Genomic DNA, 17,326 nt, shown 5'->3' on the forward strand with positions numbered 1-17,326 from the left:
CGTCGTATATCTCGTACAGCTCATCGTTCCATCGAATGCGATATTCGCCGTGGCCAACGCGCAAAGGACCATAAATCTTTCGCAGAACTTTTCTCTCGAAAACTCGCAACGTCGACTCATCTGTTGTTGACATCGTCCAGGCCTCTGCACCATATAGCAGGACGGGAATTATGAGTGACTTATAGAGTTTGGTTTTTGTCTGTCGAGAGAGGACTTTGCTTCTCAATTGCCTACTCAGTCCGAAGTAGCACCTGTTGGCAAGAGTTATCCTGCGTTGGATTTCAAAGCTGACATTGTTGGTGGTGTTTACGCTGGTTCCAAGATAGACGAAATTATCTACAACTTCAAAGTTATGACTGTCAACAGTGACGTGAGTGCCAAGTCGCGAGTGCGACGACTGTTTGTTTGATGACAGGAGATATTTCGTCTTGCCCTCGTTCACTGCCAGACCCATTTGCGTTGCTTCCTTGTTCAGTCTGGAGAAAGCAGAACTAACGGCGCGGGTGTTGAGACCGATGATATCAATATCATCGGCATACGCCAGCAGCTGTACACTCTTATAAAAGATTGTACCTGCTCGATTAAGTTCTGCAGCTCGAACTATTTTCTCCAGCAGCAGATTGAAGAAATCGCACGATAGGGAGTCGCCTTGTCTGAAACCTCGTTTGGTATCGAACGGCTCGGAGAGGTCCTTCCCGATCCTGACGGAGCTTTTGGTCCCGCTCAATGTCAGTTTACACAGCCGTATCAGTTTTGCGGGGATACCAAATTCAGACATTGCGGCATAAAGGCAGCTCCTTTTCGTACTGTCGAAAGCAGCTTTAAAATCGACGAAGAGGTGATGTGTGTCGATTCTCCTTTCACGGGTCTTTTCCAAGATTTGGCGCATGGTGAATATCTGGTCGGTTGTTGATTTACCAGGTCTGAAGCCACACTGATAAGGTCCAATCAGTTTGTTGACGGTGGGCTTTAATCTTTCACACAATATGCTCGATAGAACCTTATACGCGATATTAAGGAGGCTAATCGCAAGGTAGTTGGCGCAGATTGTGGGGTCTCTTTTTTATGGATTGGGCATAGCACACTTAAATTCCAATCGTTTGGCATGCTTTCGTCCGACCATATTTTACAAAGAAGCTGATGCATGCTCCTTATCAGTTCTTCGCCGCCGTGTTTGAATAGCTCGGCTGGCAATCCATCCGCCCCCGCCGCTTTGTTGTTCTTCAGGCGGGTAATTGCTATTCGAACTTCTTCTTGGTCGGGCAATGGAACGTCTTTTCCATCGTCATCGATTGGGGAATCGGGTTCGTCTTCTCCTGGCGTTGTGTGTTCACTGCCATTCAGCAGGCTGGAGAAGTGTTCCCTCCATAATTTAAGTATGCTCTGGGCATCGGTGACTAGATCACCTTGGGGGGTTCTACATGAGTATGCTCCGGTCTTGAAACCTTCTGTAAGCCGCCGCATCTTTTGGTAGAATTTTCGAGCATTACCCCTGTCGGCCAGCTTATCAAGCTCTTCGTACTCACGCATTTCGGCCTCTTTCTTTTTCTGTCTACAAATGCGTCTCGCTTCCCTCTTCAACTCTCGGTATCTATCCCATCCCGCACGTGTTGTGGTCGATCGTAACGTTGCGAGGTAGGCAGCCTGTTTTCTCTCCGCTGCGACACGGCACTCCTCGTCGTACCAGCTGTTCTTTTGCACCTTCCGAAAACCAATGGTTTCGGTTGCAGCTGTACGTAAGGAGTTTGAAATGCCGTCCCACAGTTCCCTTATACCGAGTTGTTGACGAGTGCTCTCAGAGAGCAGGAGTGCAAACCGAGTAGAAAATCGCTCGGCTGTCTCTTGTGATTGCAGCTTCTCGACGTCGAACCTTCCTTGTGTTTGTTGGCGTGCGTTTTTTGCTGCACAGAGGCGGGTGCGAATCTTAGCTGCAACAAGATAGTGGTCCGAGTCGATGTTAGGACCTCGGAGCGCACGCACATCTAAAACACTGGAGACGTGTCTTCCGTCTATCACAACATGATCGATCTGGTTGGTAGTTTTTCGATCCGGAGACAGCCAGGTAGCTTGATGAATCTTCTTATGCTGGAATCTAGTACTACAGATAACCATATTTCGGGCCCCGGCGAAGTCGATCAGCCTCAACCCATTTGGGGATGTTTCCTCGTGGAGGCTGAATTTACCGACCGTAGTGCCAAAGATACCTTCTTTGCCCACCCTGGCGTTGAAGTCGCCAAGCACGATTTTGACATCGTGGCGGGGGCAGCTCTCATAAGCGAGCTCCAAGCGCTCATAAAAGTCATCTTTGGTCACATCGTCCTTCTCTTCCGTCGGGGCGTGGGCGCAAATCAGCGATATGTTGAAGAACCTCGCTTTGATGCGGATTGTGGCTAGACGTTCATTCACCGGAGTGAATGATAGTACTCGGCGACGGAGTCTCTCTCCCACCACGAATCCAACACCAAACTTGCGCTCCTTTATATGGCCACTGTAGTAAATGCCACAAGGACCTACTCGTCTTTGTCCTTGTCCCGTCCATCGCATTTCTTGGACGGCGGTGATGTCAGCCTTTATTTTCACGAGGACATCAACCAGCTGGGCAGCGGCACCTTCCCAATTAAGGGACCGGACATTCCAGGTGCATGCCCTCAATTCGTAGTCCTTATTTCGTTTTCCATGGTCGTCATCAAAAGGGGGGTCTCTCATCCGAGGCTGGTTGTTGCTATTCGCTGGGGTTGTTTTTTTACGTGGCGGGTCCCAAACCCAGCGCACAACCCTATGTAGGGGATATTTCGCCTTCTCACGTTAGCTCGCCTTCAAACGGATGTTCTTAGGCTACCCAGAGGATACTTGGTCAAAGACCGGAAGTCGTGAGCTGCTTGAGTCATATGTAAAAGAATCGTTTCTGGCCACTCCCAAGTGAATGGCGATCAGAGAACTTTCCTCACTTGCGTGAACTTCTACATATGACTCCATCCTCCATCTGATGCAAAAATGCATTCAGAGGCCCATGTCCCGTAAACAAGAAGCCCAGACTTAGACAGAATCTAAAATCTGGGTTATCCTCAACGAACCCCACGTCCCGAATGTACTCGTACGTCACTCGGCCGTTAGGACTATTGTCCCAACGTTGTTGCCACCTACACCTAACCCTATCATCTAGGAGCCTCTTGCTCCCTAGATATCCCTCCCTCTCCACATCATCGTCGGAAATCCAATCGTTCCGCAGCAATGACACACTCAAACCCCTTCTTAACCTGAATGCAACAGCTCTCTGTATGACAATCAGGTCAAGAGGGGGTGCACCTAACAAAACCTGCATCGCATCCGTTGAGACGGTGCGACATACAGGCAAGCAAGCAAGCATCATACAACGCTGTATTGAGAGGAGTTTTTGAGACCCCATGACAGTCGTGGCTGCCTCCCACCATACAGGGGCTCCATATGTGGCACAGGCCACTTGCGCTCATACAAATCGATCGATCGTCTTGACATTGAAGACGACGACGTGAGTTATCCAATGGAATTTCTAAATTCTTTGGAGAGGCTTTGTATACCGCCGCATCATTTGCGTCTCAAAGTTGGATCTGTCATCATTATGTTTCCCAATCTTCATGCATCGAAACTGTGTAATGGAACCCGACTGATTGTGATGCACCTATCGAATACAAGGGGGCAGAATGCTTGATTCTACGAATTCCTTTGAGTTCTATCGATTTGCCATTTCAATTCAAGCGGATTCCGTTTCCAGTAAAAATTGCATTTGAGATGACAATCATCAGGACACAAGGATAGTCGCTAGAAATGTGTGACATAAATTTGGAACTGCTATGTTTTTCACACGGCCAAAAATACGTGGCGTGCTCACGAGTTGGAAAACTATCTTCTCTGTACATTTACGCACTGGGACAGAAACCAAAAAATGTTCTTTATCAAGCTGCGCTACATTGAAAAAAAAAAAAATGTAGAAAAATCGCAAATGAATGATTATCAACGCAATATGATTTTTTGTCTTTTTTCTTTTCAAAACACATAATTTCACGCAGGAAAACGGCTGCGGAGTCAGCTAGTCTTATACTCGTATATAAAAATGAATCACAAAATATGCTGGTAAGCGCATAACTCAACAACGCCTGGACCAATTTGGCCAATTATTTTTTCTAAATGTTCGCGGAGGTTTAATGATAGTTTTTACGGCAACAAAAATTCGAATAATTGCCGGAAAATCCCTAAAAACAGCCCTTTCTTTTTTTCTATACAAACGAATGAATGTTTGTTTATTAGTAACGCTGAGAGAACTGCAGAGCCAATCTTGATGAAAATTTCAGAGGTTGCTCGCTGTGGATCGGTGAAGGTTTAGAATAATTTCACGCAGGAAAGCGGCTGCGGGGTCAGCTAGTATATATATAAACGGGTGATTTTTTGAGGTTAGGATTTTCATGCATTAGTATTTGACAGATCACGTGGATTTCAGACATTGTCAAAGAGTTATGCGGGGTCAAGCTCTTATATATATATATACTTATATATATCTAAGCATATATTGGTATTTCTAAACATATAGTATATATAATGATATGGTAGATTTATACAGCATATGTATAAGTAATTATGTGGCACAATATAACCCTTAAGTATATGTACAGGATGTATAACTCAAACTACTTATATACTAAGGACATATATATGTACATTAAGGTGCCCGTTCTCTCTTAAATAGTAAGGTGTTTGCAAACGCATGTGCGACCTTGTCTAAATCATTTTAATATTTTTTATATGGGATTATTTGTTCTTTTGTCATAATTTTTTTATCTGCAAAGCAAATAAATCTACAACTTTGGAAAGGTGGTACTCTAATACAAAATTTTCCGCTCTACAAAAAATATTAAGATCATTTTTTGCATACAAAGGTTTTTTTATAACACGTATGCAGTAAAGTTCATACATCAAGTATACAATACACCATGCCGTATGAGTAACGCAAAACGTATAAATCGCTGGTATGAATGCTCATGTTATAACTCTTAACAGTAGATTGCCTAAGCAAGTCAGTTTGACTGCTTTCGAATTTCAAATAAAAAAGTAGTGATTTAAATAATAATTTTTTTTTTAATAATTTTGTGATTTTTTTTTTAAAAACATATAAATAAATTAATTAACAATTGTTTTTGCCTCTCCTTCATTCCAATATATATGTATATATGTTATATCTACATTGTCGAAGGACTGTAATTTTGACTGCTTTCAGGCAATATAGGTATAACTAAGCTGCCGTCTTTCTAGTGTTTAAGAAATATTTTTAAGAAAAAAATCTTAAAATTTGTGTTGCATAGTGGACAATTTTTTTGTAACAATGTCGTTTACCTAAGTGTTCAATTTACTTGCCTAATGTAGGATATCAAAAAGCGTCATATTATAAACATGGGATAAGGTTTGAATTGAAATGAATAACAAAAACTGAAATTTTAGCTAGTGTTGCCAAAAAAAAATTAACATGGGAAATAACGGACACCCTAGTAAACATATATACAGCTGTGGCTAATTAGAAACGGCAAATATTTTGAAGTAAATGCTTTTATTTTCCAATAAGTCACGTATATTTATTGTATTTTCACTAATTTTATTAAAACCTATGTTGAACTTAAACTCTAATAGTAAAAATTTCGTTTAAAATTCGTAGAATCAACGATTTGAGTGCGACAACTAATTATAAATGAAAATATTTGATAAAAAAAAAATAATGATATCACAAAAACTTGTTTACTTTTAGTTAGTATTCGATTCCGAATTTACATTATAAGACTCTGACCGCGCACCAATGGTGTAACTTGCCATGCCGTTCTAATTTCATCAAAAAGAACATACATATTTGGGATATTTTGGTGTATATTGCTCTTTTAACATCATCCAGAGATGTTCTTTAGAGTTTAAGTCTGGGCTAGAGGATTCCCACTCCCAATCATTGATAGAATTTTCATTAAAAAACTTTTGTGTCAACTTAGACGTATGCTTTGAATTGTTATCTTCCTTTTAACAGGCAAATTTTCCTCAGCCCATGACAACATGACATTTTTTAAGATGTCGGCGTATTTCTCTTTGTTTAAAATTCCATCAATCTTATGGAGTGAACCAACACCATTTCAGTTAAAACATAACCTAATCCTCCATCAATTTCAACTACGCGTGGAATATAGCGAGGATCAAATTCTTGAATTATTGGACGGCGAACATACGTATGTGTATGTATGGTTATACTCGTATTGTTTTAGAAAGCTTTTTTCATAGAAGTGTGAATATAAACAAATCGCTTCACGTAATGGGCGCTCTGAGAATGTGTATGTTTGTTTTTTGTTTATGTGCCGATGCCTGATATGACACTGGTTTTGTTGGGGTGGTTACTCACCTATGATTTTATTATTTTTTCTCCTTTTTTTGGTTGCTTCTATTCACATTTTTTAGCCAAGCAGACAGTACAAGAGGTCTGGTGGAGAGTGAGGTAGACCATGCAGTAAAGCCGGAAGGAAGCTGCAGGCGTCAAGTCATTGAACTTGCCAGGTGAGTGTTATAATCCAAACAAAATGCATGGACATGTACATATGTATGTACGAGCATACATGCGTTGCCAGCGACGGGCATTCATTGTAAATTCTTCACCCATGCATACTCGTACTTGTGTACTTGTGTGAGCTTTACAAGCAAGTCAGTATTGAAATATTCGTATATGCATATGCAAGCTGAATAATAGTCTGATAACTGATTTAAAAATTTTAAAGCTTTAAATCTAATTGCAATATGAATTATTTTTTTCCATACCTGTTCAGTTTGCTTGTTACTTAAATTACCTTTAACCCTTTTCACCTCGAAGCAAAGTTCTTCTGAGCTCTTAAATTATTAACCCCTTTGTAGCTTTTTCATTTTTGGCTATCTCTAACTTCTAGGATATGTTTTTAAACAATTTAACTTGTAAAGGTTTTATCTCAGAATGGAATTTTATCTAAAAAAAGTACTATTTCCTTGAGTTTTCACTTTTTAATTAAGTTATCTACAAACACAATCGGACCAAAGTTAATGGATTTTTTTAATAACAAAAAAGTAATGATTAAAATATTTCGTATTCAAAAAAAATTAAATTTCATTGTTACCCTTATGCCATGGTCCGCTCAAGGAATTATGTTACATTTAAAAAGTTATATACAATTAGAAGGTCGGAAAGAGCGAATTTTACATAATTTTTCCTAAGAAAACTTTTAAATTTATTGATCTATGAAATATATTATTTGTATTTAAGATAACGTCTTAATAAAAATATTTATTTGGTAAGAAATAACAGCCGATTTCCGGGAGCTCCTCTCAAGGAAGACGTTTCGGTGACCACTAAATCGAATTTTGCCCAAAATTTCTTTTATAAAAAAAAATCTTTATTGGTGACTCAAATTTTTCCATTAAGTACTAAAAAACTATACTTAAGAAGAAGTTCGTGCTAAAATTTGAGACTAATCGGTTTCAGCCGACTTTGAACTTCAAATTTGGGTGTAATTTTGAATATATGTATTAAACAGAATGATATGCAATTTTCTATGTGTATTCTTAAATAAACATGAGTACATTAAGAAAGTAAAGTAAGAAAATTAAGTTTTTGAAATCCTTAACTGCATATAACTCCTAATTCTATTCACCGTTACAGATTTATATAACAGCTGCATTTGACAGTAAAAATATACATGGTTTAATATTTATTAAAAGAAAACATTGTTGTCATATCTTCTAACAAAAGTCTTATTATTTTAAATATTTTCTAGTTATTGGAAATAATGGAGAGATATTTTGATTTATTATTTATTGATTGATGGAATTCAGTTTCATTGCTTTTAATTCGTTGGTTTGTTTACATTTTTTGTCTTTCTGTAAATCAGCTGCGATAATGGAATAGATTTGCTTACTGACAAATAGGTGGCACTAGTTCTGAGCCAAACAGGGGGATTTCGAGTAGATTTGCTGCAAATCTTCTCTGTGACAAGATTAAATAGTGTCATTTTTATAGGGCGAAATATTATTAAATCTAGTCGATTTAGCCAATCCCGTGATTGCCCGTGGATTTAATGAGGTACAAACCATAAGGTAGTATATTGCATATAATGTCAAGTTAATTTTTATCAATTGACCTTTCACATATTAGTTAAGCTTTTAAAACTAAATTATAATGTAGCTTCAGTGGTCTCTACACAAACCAAAAACTCCATTGCTGATGCACGCAGATTTACGAAACATTTACGCAATTGTTTACTGGGCGACTATCGGACGGTCGCTGCATGACAAAAACGTAATGCAAGCAATTACATATAACGGGTGATTTTTTTGAGGTTAGGATTTTCATGCATATTTCGATTGGTCGGTGTGGGATTTCAGACATGGTGTCAAAAGAAAAGATGCTCAGTATGCTTTGACATTTCATCATGAATAGACTTACTAACGAGCAACGCTTGCAAATCATTGAATTTTATTACCAAAATCAGTGTTCGGTTCGAAATGTGTTTCGCGACAAATTTTGTTCAGCGATGAGGCTCATTTCTGGTTGAATGGCTACGTAAATAAGCAAAATTGCCGCATTTGGGGTGAAGAGCAACCAGAAGCCGTTCAAGAACTGCCCATGCATCCCGAAAAATGCACTGTTTGGTGTGGTTTGTACGCTGGTGGAATCATTGGACCGTATTTTTTCAAAGATGCTGTTGGACGCAACGTTACGGTGAATGGCGATCGCTATCGTTCGATGCTAACAAACTTTTTGTTGCCAAAAATGGAAGAACTGAACTTGGTTGACATGTGGTTTCAACAAGATGGCGCTACATGCCACACAGCTCGCGATTCTATGGCCATTTTGAGGGAAAAATTCGGACAACAATTCATCTCAAGAAATGGACCCGTAAGTTGGCCACCAAGATCATGCGATTTAACGCCTTTAGACTATTTTTTGTGGGGCTACGTCAAGTCTAAAGTCTACAGAAATAAGCCAGCAACTATTCCAGCTTTGGAAGACAACATTTCCGAAGAAATTCGGGCTATTCCGGCCGAAATGCTCGAAAAAGTTGCCCAAAATTGGACTTTCCGAATGGACCACCTAAGACGCAGCCGCGGTCAACATTTAAATGAAATTATCTTCAAAAGTAAATGTCATGAACCAATCTAACGTTTCAAATAAAGAACCGATGAGATTTTGCAAATTTTATGCGTTTTTTTTTTTTTAAAAAAGTTATCAAGCTCTTAAAAAATCACCCTTTATCTGCCAATCAACTTTGTGCTTGCGGATGTAAGTGATACATATCTCGATTGGTCGGTGTGTGAGCAACACAGTTAACGCAAAGGTAGCGGTAAAGTATGCGAAGATACAGCTGGCAGAGGTTATCCACGGCTTCACAAGACGCTTTTGTCCGCGTGAACAAGCAGGACGACGCAATATATATTAACTGTTATATAATGATTACCTGTGCTTATACATCTTCTTCTTCTTTCACTTGTTATATCTTTATTTTAAATGCCTTGTCCGAATGTATATGCAACTGCTCGTCGGGTGATCTTATCCTTTAGCAGCATAAATGCCGCTTTATGCAGGCGCGCCAATTACGCTGATCCACTTACATGCATATTTACATGTGGAATCATAATTAATGGAACGGCAATATCTTATGTGCAACTGAGTTATAATATTTGCATGCAGAGGTAGCAATTTGCTGAAGGAAGATACAAATGATATTTACATCAAAAATAATGCAGAATGCAGATGTCATTATTATCACAAAGGCTTGGACTAGAAGCTTTATGATCTGACAGGGGTTTTCCGAAAAGTTGTAGGTCTATTGAACTAATCTTTACAATTTTTTAAAAACTTTCAAAATAGGCTCTTTCTGCGTCGATGCAGTGCTTCCTGCGCGATTTTCAAGCATTGAGCGAGTCACGTCAGGCATTCTCTGGAATACCCTTGGGTGCCGAGGTGCATGCTGCTTGGATCTCCTTTGTCGGCCCAAAATGCTTGCCTTTCAAATGCCTTTTCAGGCAAGGAAACAAAAGAAAGTCCGGGGGGCCACATCTGGGCTGCAGGGCGTGCTTCCGCACCAAAGATGACCCGATTGATCTTCGTTTGAGTCTCTTGAGAACTTTCACGCTCCGAAGTACATTCGCGGCGGAAGAAAATCAGTTCTATTACTTTTCGGACAAACCCTGTAATTAATGACAATAGTAATAACTATTAATGTACATATAAATAAAAATGAATCGCCAAAATGTATGTACGCGCATCACTTTCTTACGACTGAACCAAATTTGATAATTCTTTTTTTAAAATGTTCGTTGAGGTTCAGGGATGGTTTATGCGGAGAAAAAAACTCGAAAAATTGCCGGAAAACCCCTAAAAGCGGCCCTTTTCTTTTTCCCATAGAAACGAATGGATGTTTGTTTATTAGCAACGCTAAGGGAACGACTGAACCCATCTTGATGAAATTTGCAGAGAATGTTCTGCGTGTATTGAGGAAGGTTTAGAAATAAAAAAACCTGTATGTCATTCATGAGGAAAAGTCAGAAAATTGAACAATTCCAAAAAGTTAATTTTTTCCATACAAATTTTTTATTCAATTTTTTTGTTTTGTTTTTCAATTATTTAAATCTTTCAAATTTGGCGTTTGCTTCAAAAATTTTTTAAAATTATACAGTGAAAATGTTATGTGTTTTTCACACAAAGTGATCAATTATAGATTGAAATTTGTCACGATGCCATGAAGAGGTCGCGCTAATATCGGTCGGCGTTCTTTTTGGCATCAACACATTAGCAGCCCAAGGCACATGAACGAGTGCTCCCAGGATGCGATGACATTCGTACGGTATTATGGGTCGCGATCAATCAGAAAGCGATCGTCACGATGTCACAGCAAGACTTTTCAAGCAACAGCTTCGATGGACATTATCTTGAAGCAACGCATATATGGTGCTGTTAGATGCTAGATGTACCCTGTTGAGTGGCAAAAGAGAGGTTTGCCGCACGCACACATTCTTCTTTGGATGGTGGAAGGTGATTACACCAGATCAAATTGATGAAATCATTCAATCATGCGGCAATTCCTGATGCAAAGAAAGATCCAGTATTATACGAAGTGATGAAAACCAATAAGATTCATGTCAATAAATGCACGAAACAGTATCCACGTACTTTTCTTTCGGAAACACAAACTAGAAATGATGGATATCCACTCTATCGGCGTCGCTCACCACACGACAATGGCAAAACATTTAGCATTCAATTTAGAGGCCTTAGTATCGAAGTTGACAACACATGATCGTACCATATTCGCCACTGTTGTCTGATTCACATTCAATAGTCGTGTCAATGTTGCATATTGCAGTTTGGTGTAATCGATAAAATACGTTTGTAAATACGTCACCAAAGGAAGCAACATGGCGGTTATTGGTCTTGAACGATACGGTCGATACGTGAACTGCAACAAAGCGCTTTGTAGGATATTTACTTTTGCAATTCATGAACGTTTTCCGACTGTTGTGCGTCTCGCAGTTAATTTGGAGAATGGCCAAAGAGTATATTTCAACCCAGAGAAAACAGTACAGCCAGTGGAAACACCGCCCGCAACAAAATTAACATTTACGAGTTTATTCTCAACTTTCGTCAGTGAACCGTTTGTGAGAACTTCCACTATTCGGAAATGTCTTGATATTATAAATAAAATCCATCGTCGAAGAAATATTTACGCAGAAAGCAAGGCCAATCAGTAGATCGACATCCAGGTGTGTTCTCAACTAATTCATTAGGACGAATTTACACAATTTACCCGAAAAACGACAATTGCTTCTACCTTCAGTTGCTATTGATTAATTTACGCGGTTAAAATTCATTTCAGTCATTGCGTACTGTGAATGGTACGGTGTGTGCAACTTTTTGAGAATCATGCCAGTAATTACAATTGGTAGAACATGATAATCACTAGAATCAAACGATGGACGATGCAATAGCTACTTCGAATGCCACTGAAGTTCGCACACTTTTTTCGCGATGATCAGCCTTCAAATCCGGGTCAATTATAGGATTGGCCAAAAATTACATTGCCGAAGACATTTTACATCGTATACGCTAAGAATTGGAAATGGGCCAATACCGGTTGATACTTTCGGTGGTTTGAGATCAATTCCATATGCCGTTTACCAATTCACGAAAGATGGACATTTATACAAACATTGGCCAAATTATCGTAAGTACGATTCCTTGAATGCACGAGCAATGTTAGCTGCCAAAAATACCGATGCTCTTGACTTAAACTGCAAGATTCAAAGTCAAATTCCGGGAGACTTGCGGGCATACAAATCGATCGATCGTCTTGACAATGAAGATGACACCATGAATTATCCAGTGTAATTTCTAAATTCTTTGAAGAGGCTTGGTATGCTACCGCATCATTTGCGTCTCAAAGTTGAATCTGTCGTTATGATGTTTCGCAATATGATTATGTCGCACCTATCAAATATAAGGAGCAGAATGCTATGGTTTTTTTTTGAGTGAAAATTGAATTTGAGATGACAATCAACAGGATAGTCGTATAGTGGGTGGTATAAATTTGGAAATGCTATGTTTTTCACACAGCCAGATATACGTGGCGTGCTGACGAGTTTGGAAACCCATCTTCTCTGTACATTTACGCACCGGAAAAGAAACCAAAAATGTTGTTTATCAAGCTGCGTTATACTGAAAACATATGAATTTTTGCCTTTTCATTTCAAAACACATAATTTCACGCAGGACAACGGCTGCGGGGTCAGCTAGTTATGTAAATAAAGCAAAAAATAATATTATACGTAATCCAAAATTGTTCTATGGTTTCGTCAACTCCAAACGCAGGATTTCTAACTTTCCGTCCGCTATGAAATATAAGTCTAGTATGTCTAGTGACAATCACACCATTTCTAATATGTTCGCTGAATTCTTTAAGTCCAATTACTCTCCAAAATCTCCAATAAATGTTCCGTATCAGCACAAGTTATGTCCGATTTCTGTCATTAATGCGCCTACCATTTCCGAAGAAGACGTCTTATATCAGTTGAACATGTTAGAACAATCATGCAATTATGGCCCAGGTATGATTCCCTCATGCTTTCTTAAGAAATGTGCCAAGTATATATACCAACCCCTAACAAAACTATTTAACTCGTCTCTTATGCAAGGCTTATTTCCATCCATATGGAAAAAGTCATTTATAATTCCTTTACATAGGAGTGGATTTAGGTCATCTATTGAAAACTATAGGGGAATAGCAAAGTTGTCTGCAATACCTAAACTTTTTGAAGCAATTATAACAGACGACATAACCTTCCGGATCTCTCCACTAATTTCTTGTTCTCAGCACGGTTTTCGTAAAGGGAAATCAACTATAACTAACTTGCTTGAATTTGTATCACATGTATCTGCTGGCTTTAGGGAGAATAAGAATACTGATGTTATATACACAGATTTCAGTAAAGCTTTTGATAAAGTAAACCATTCAATTCTTTTGAATAAACTTGATCTTCTCGGTTTTCAACCAATATTTCTAAAATGGGTTGCTTCTTATCTTAGCAATAGAATTCAACAAGTCTTATTTAACGATACTTTTTCTGACATAATCAATGTTCCTTCAGGCGTTCCACAAGGTAGCCATCTTGGTCCAATTTTGTTCTTGTTATTTATTAATGACATATCATCTGTTGTTAAGTTTTCAAAAGTCTTATTATATGCTGAGGATGTAAAACTTTTTAAAACGTATACTTCAAACAACGAAAGATGCCAGTTGCAAACAGACTTAAACAACCTAGTTTCTTGGTGTGATAGAAATGACATGCCATTGAACCTTAAAAAATGTAAAACAATGTGCTTTTCACGTAGATCTGTAGACCCAACTTCATACACAATACAAAACTTTAGGTTGGAGCAAGTATGCAGTTTTGTTGATTTGGGAGTAACTATGGACCCCAAACTCAATTTTAATCTTCACGTATCTTCCACGGTTTTTAAAGCTAAAGGCGCTCTTAGTTTTGTTAAACGTTGGTCTAAAGAATTTAGAGATCCGCTTACCACAAAAATTCTTTTTACATCTCTGGTGAGGCCTATATTAGAGTTTGCTTCTGTGGTATGGAACCCTAGTTACCAAGTCCATTCGGATAAGTTAGAGTCCGTTCAAAAACAATTCTTACTTTTTGCCTTAAATCATTTGAATTGGGATTCAAGTTTAAATCTTCCCCCTTACACTAACCGTTTAAAACTTATAAATCTCCCGACACTCGCTAGTCGTAGGGAGATGCTTGGTATAATATTTCTTATAAAACTCGTGAATGGGTCGGTCTGTAGCCCATCTCTCTTATCTGATATTAATTTTAACGTCCCCGCTCGCTCTACCAGGCAGTTTAGACCCTTACTTTTAAAATTTTCTAGAACAAATTTTAAGTTAAACGAACCATTCCGCCGTATATGTCATGATTTCAATTTTCATTCCAGCACATTTGATTTAACAGACTCACTTTTTACAATTAAAAAAATTATTTTAGCTACTCTTAACAAGTAAAATTATAAACTTTAATTTAATTCTTAATTTTGGCTGTTGAAATTTTTGTTTCTGTAGCTGAGCAGCTTAAGATCGCAACGCTTAAAACTCTCTTGCCTTTTATGACTCGGCTAATTCCGCTCGTTCGCGGATTGCGCCCCTCGCGGCGGTTGGGCGGGAGGAGGGTAACCGTTGGGTATTATTATTATTAAGTATCTCAGTTGACGCCTTAAATGAATAAACCTGCACTTTGTCTTTCCAGTGTAATTTAATCTTAACCAACCGTAGCTTTCGATTGCCTAAAGAATCAGCTTAAATATATTATTTCAACCTGAAATAATAATAATCTTTAAAATTTAAAACAAACAAATTTAAAAAAACCAGATACTTTCACTCCTTCACTCCGCGGATTCTGGATTTGTGACGGCTTTGAGTAAGTGGACATATTCCAACGCCTACATTTTTTCTAAAATAAAATAATTAAATATTCACTAGCCGTTTAATAATTTCTATATGTTTATTATGCAAAATGTAGAGTTTTGACACATTTTAATTAAAATTCCAGTTTTGTTTATAGAAACTGCTTTTTGCATGGGTATCTACTATATCTGGCGTGGATGTGGCATATTGTTATAAATACTTGAATTTGATGGTTTCTATGTTAGATTGTATGTCATTTTTTATTTAACAGTTTTAATACACTACATATGTATCTTTTTTTTTTTTTTTTTTTTTTTTTTTTTATAAGTAGTAGGGGGAAGCATCGAAAGCCGCAGTGCGGAACTTTAATCCGCTAAACCTAACCTACTCCCAACTCAGGACTCTCCCACGGAACCACCGATTAAGTATTACTTCGTGGGAGGGACAGGACATTTAAGTCTCCTCTATTGTGCGGACTGACGGTCGCCTAACTTGTTCAAAAAGTCTCAGTTTTGTCATTATGGATGCTGACAGCTTTCCAATTATCAGTCGACTGACACATGAGTGTCGTTAAATTATCGACCGTAATACTACCACCGAGTGTGGTTTTTAGTTTTTCCCTTGTATTTGAAAATCGAGGGCAATTAAAAAATACATGCTCAGAGTCTTCTATATGCTCTGTACATGTCGGACAGTTCGGACTGATGTCATTTTGGAATCTAAAAAGGTAACTTCTAAAGCACCCATGCCCACTAAGTATTTGGGTCAGATTAAGAACTTATTACTCCAATTGTAGAAAGCCTATGCACTGCAATTATTTGTTTAGCATACGCTTTTATATTCATTGCTTGTATCCATACTGGTGTTGCGTACAGTATTACGGAACTCATTGCTTTCGCTATTAAGAATTGCCGGCTGGAACGCACACAGCCTGTGTTGGTCATCATTCTCGATAGTGCGTTGTAAATTTTGTTTGCTTTACTGGAGGAATACTCCAGGTGTTCTTTGAATTTTAATTTAGCATCCAATATTACTTCCAGATATCTGCGTCTTAGGTGGTCCATTCGGAAAGTCCAATTTTGGGCAACTTTTTCGAGCATTCGGAATAGCCCGAATTTCTTCGGAAATGTTGTCTTAGCTGGAATAGTTGCTGCTTATTTCTGTAGACTTTAGACTTGACGTAGCCCCACATTTCTTGAGATGAATTGTTGTCCTTTTATTCATGATGAAAGTCATTGAGCATTTTGTTTGCTTTACTGTATGAATACTCCAGGTGTTCTTTAAATTTTAATTTTGAATCTAATTTTACTCCCAGATACTTCAGTTGCGGCTGCGAAGTAATCTCGCACTCCCCTATGGAGAGCTCTATTTGTTCTTCTACCTTCCTGGTGCTTATCAGCAAAACTTCAGTTTTTTACTCCGCCAGCTCCAGACTCACAGATGAGAACCAATGGCGGAGACCATTTAAGCACTCATTGAATTTGTTTCTTAGGTCGGCTAATTGTTTGGCTACTGCTACCACCATGAGATCGTCCGCATACGCTATTAGTTTCACGTCTGTTGGTTGCTGTCTTTTTAGCACCCCGTCGTACATGAGGTTCCATAATAGTGGGCCTAATCCGGAGCCTTGGGAGACTCCACTCGAGATAGAGTAGCTCTTGGTAGCTTCGTTCGTATCAAAAATCAGCCTTCCGTAAAATATCTCGTTATAATGTGTATGAGGTATTCAGGGGCGTGATTATGGGTGCCCATTTTGCCATGTTGAAGACACTCTTAACATCCAGGGTAATCATCGCGCAGTACTCTTTTGTGGCACCTTTTCAACTTTTGCCACTTACTGCACATTTCGCAGTATTAACGACTTCTCGTCTCTTCTGATAATCCGCCGGCTTTCTGGATTGCTAACTCCAGGCGGTTTCTTATTATATTTTCGTACACTTTACCCATTGTGTCGAGCATACACAGTGGTCGGTACGATGAGAGTTCTTCCGGTGGTTTCTTTGGTTTTGGGAGCAGAACCAATCGCTGTATTTTCCATACGTCGGGGAACACCTCTTCCTTTATACACGTGTTGTACTTTTTAGCGAACAGTTGGGGTTTTGAGCTTATAGCTTCCTTCAGGGCCCTGTTGGGTATCCCATCCAACCCAGGCGCTTTGGTGTTTTTGATTTTCCTTGCTATTGCCAATAGTTCGTCTTCCGTGACTAATGGGGATGACTCTACAGTTTCCTTTCGTCGTTTGGCATATGAAATCCGGTCGTGTTTCGGGAATAGTGTTTTGACGACCTTTCCCATAAAAGAGGCATCTTTAGGTTGCTGCTGCTTGTTTTTAAATCTGGACA

The 17,326-nt window shown here is 38.8% G+C and overlaps 1 pseudogene; it reads right to left on the bottom strand.

Moving 5' to 3' along the window:
* The window catches only part of LOC125777520 (uncharacterized), a 91,209-nt pseudogene extending 74,380 nt beyond the window's left edge, over positions 1 to 16,829 (bottom strand).
* Positions 16,830 to 17,326: the final 497 nt, after the last annotated feature.

This window comes from Bactrocera dorsalis, chromosome 3, assembly GCF_023373825.1.
Source record: "Bactrocera dorsalis isolate Fly_Bdor chromosome 3, ASM2337382v1, whole genome shotgun sequence".
Classification (NCBI taxonomy): Eukaryota; Metazoa; Arthropoda; class Insecta; order Diptera; family Tephritidae; genus Bactrocera; species Bactrocera dorsalis.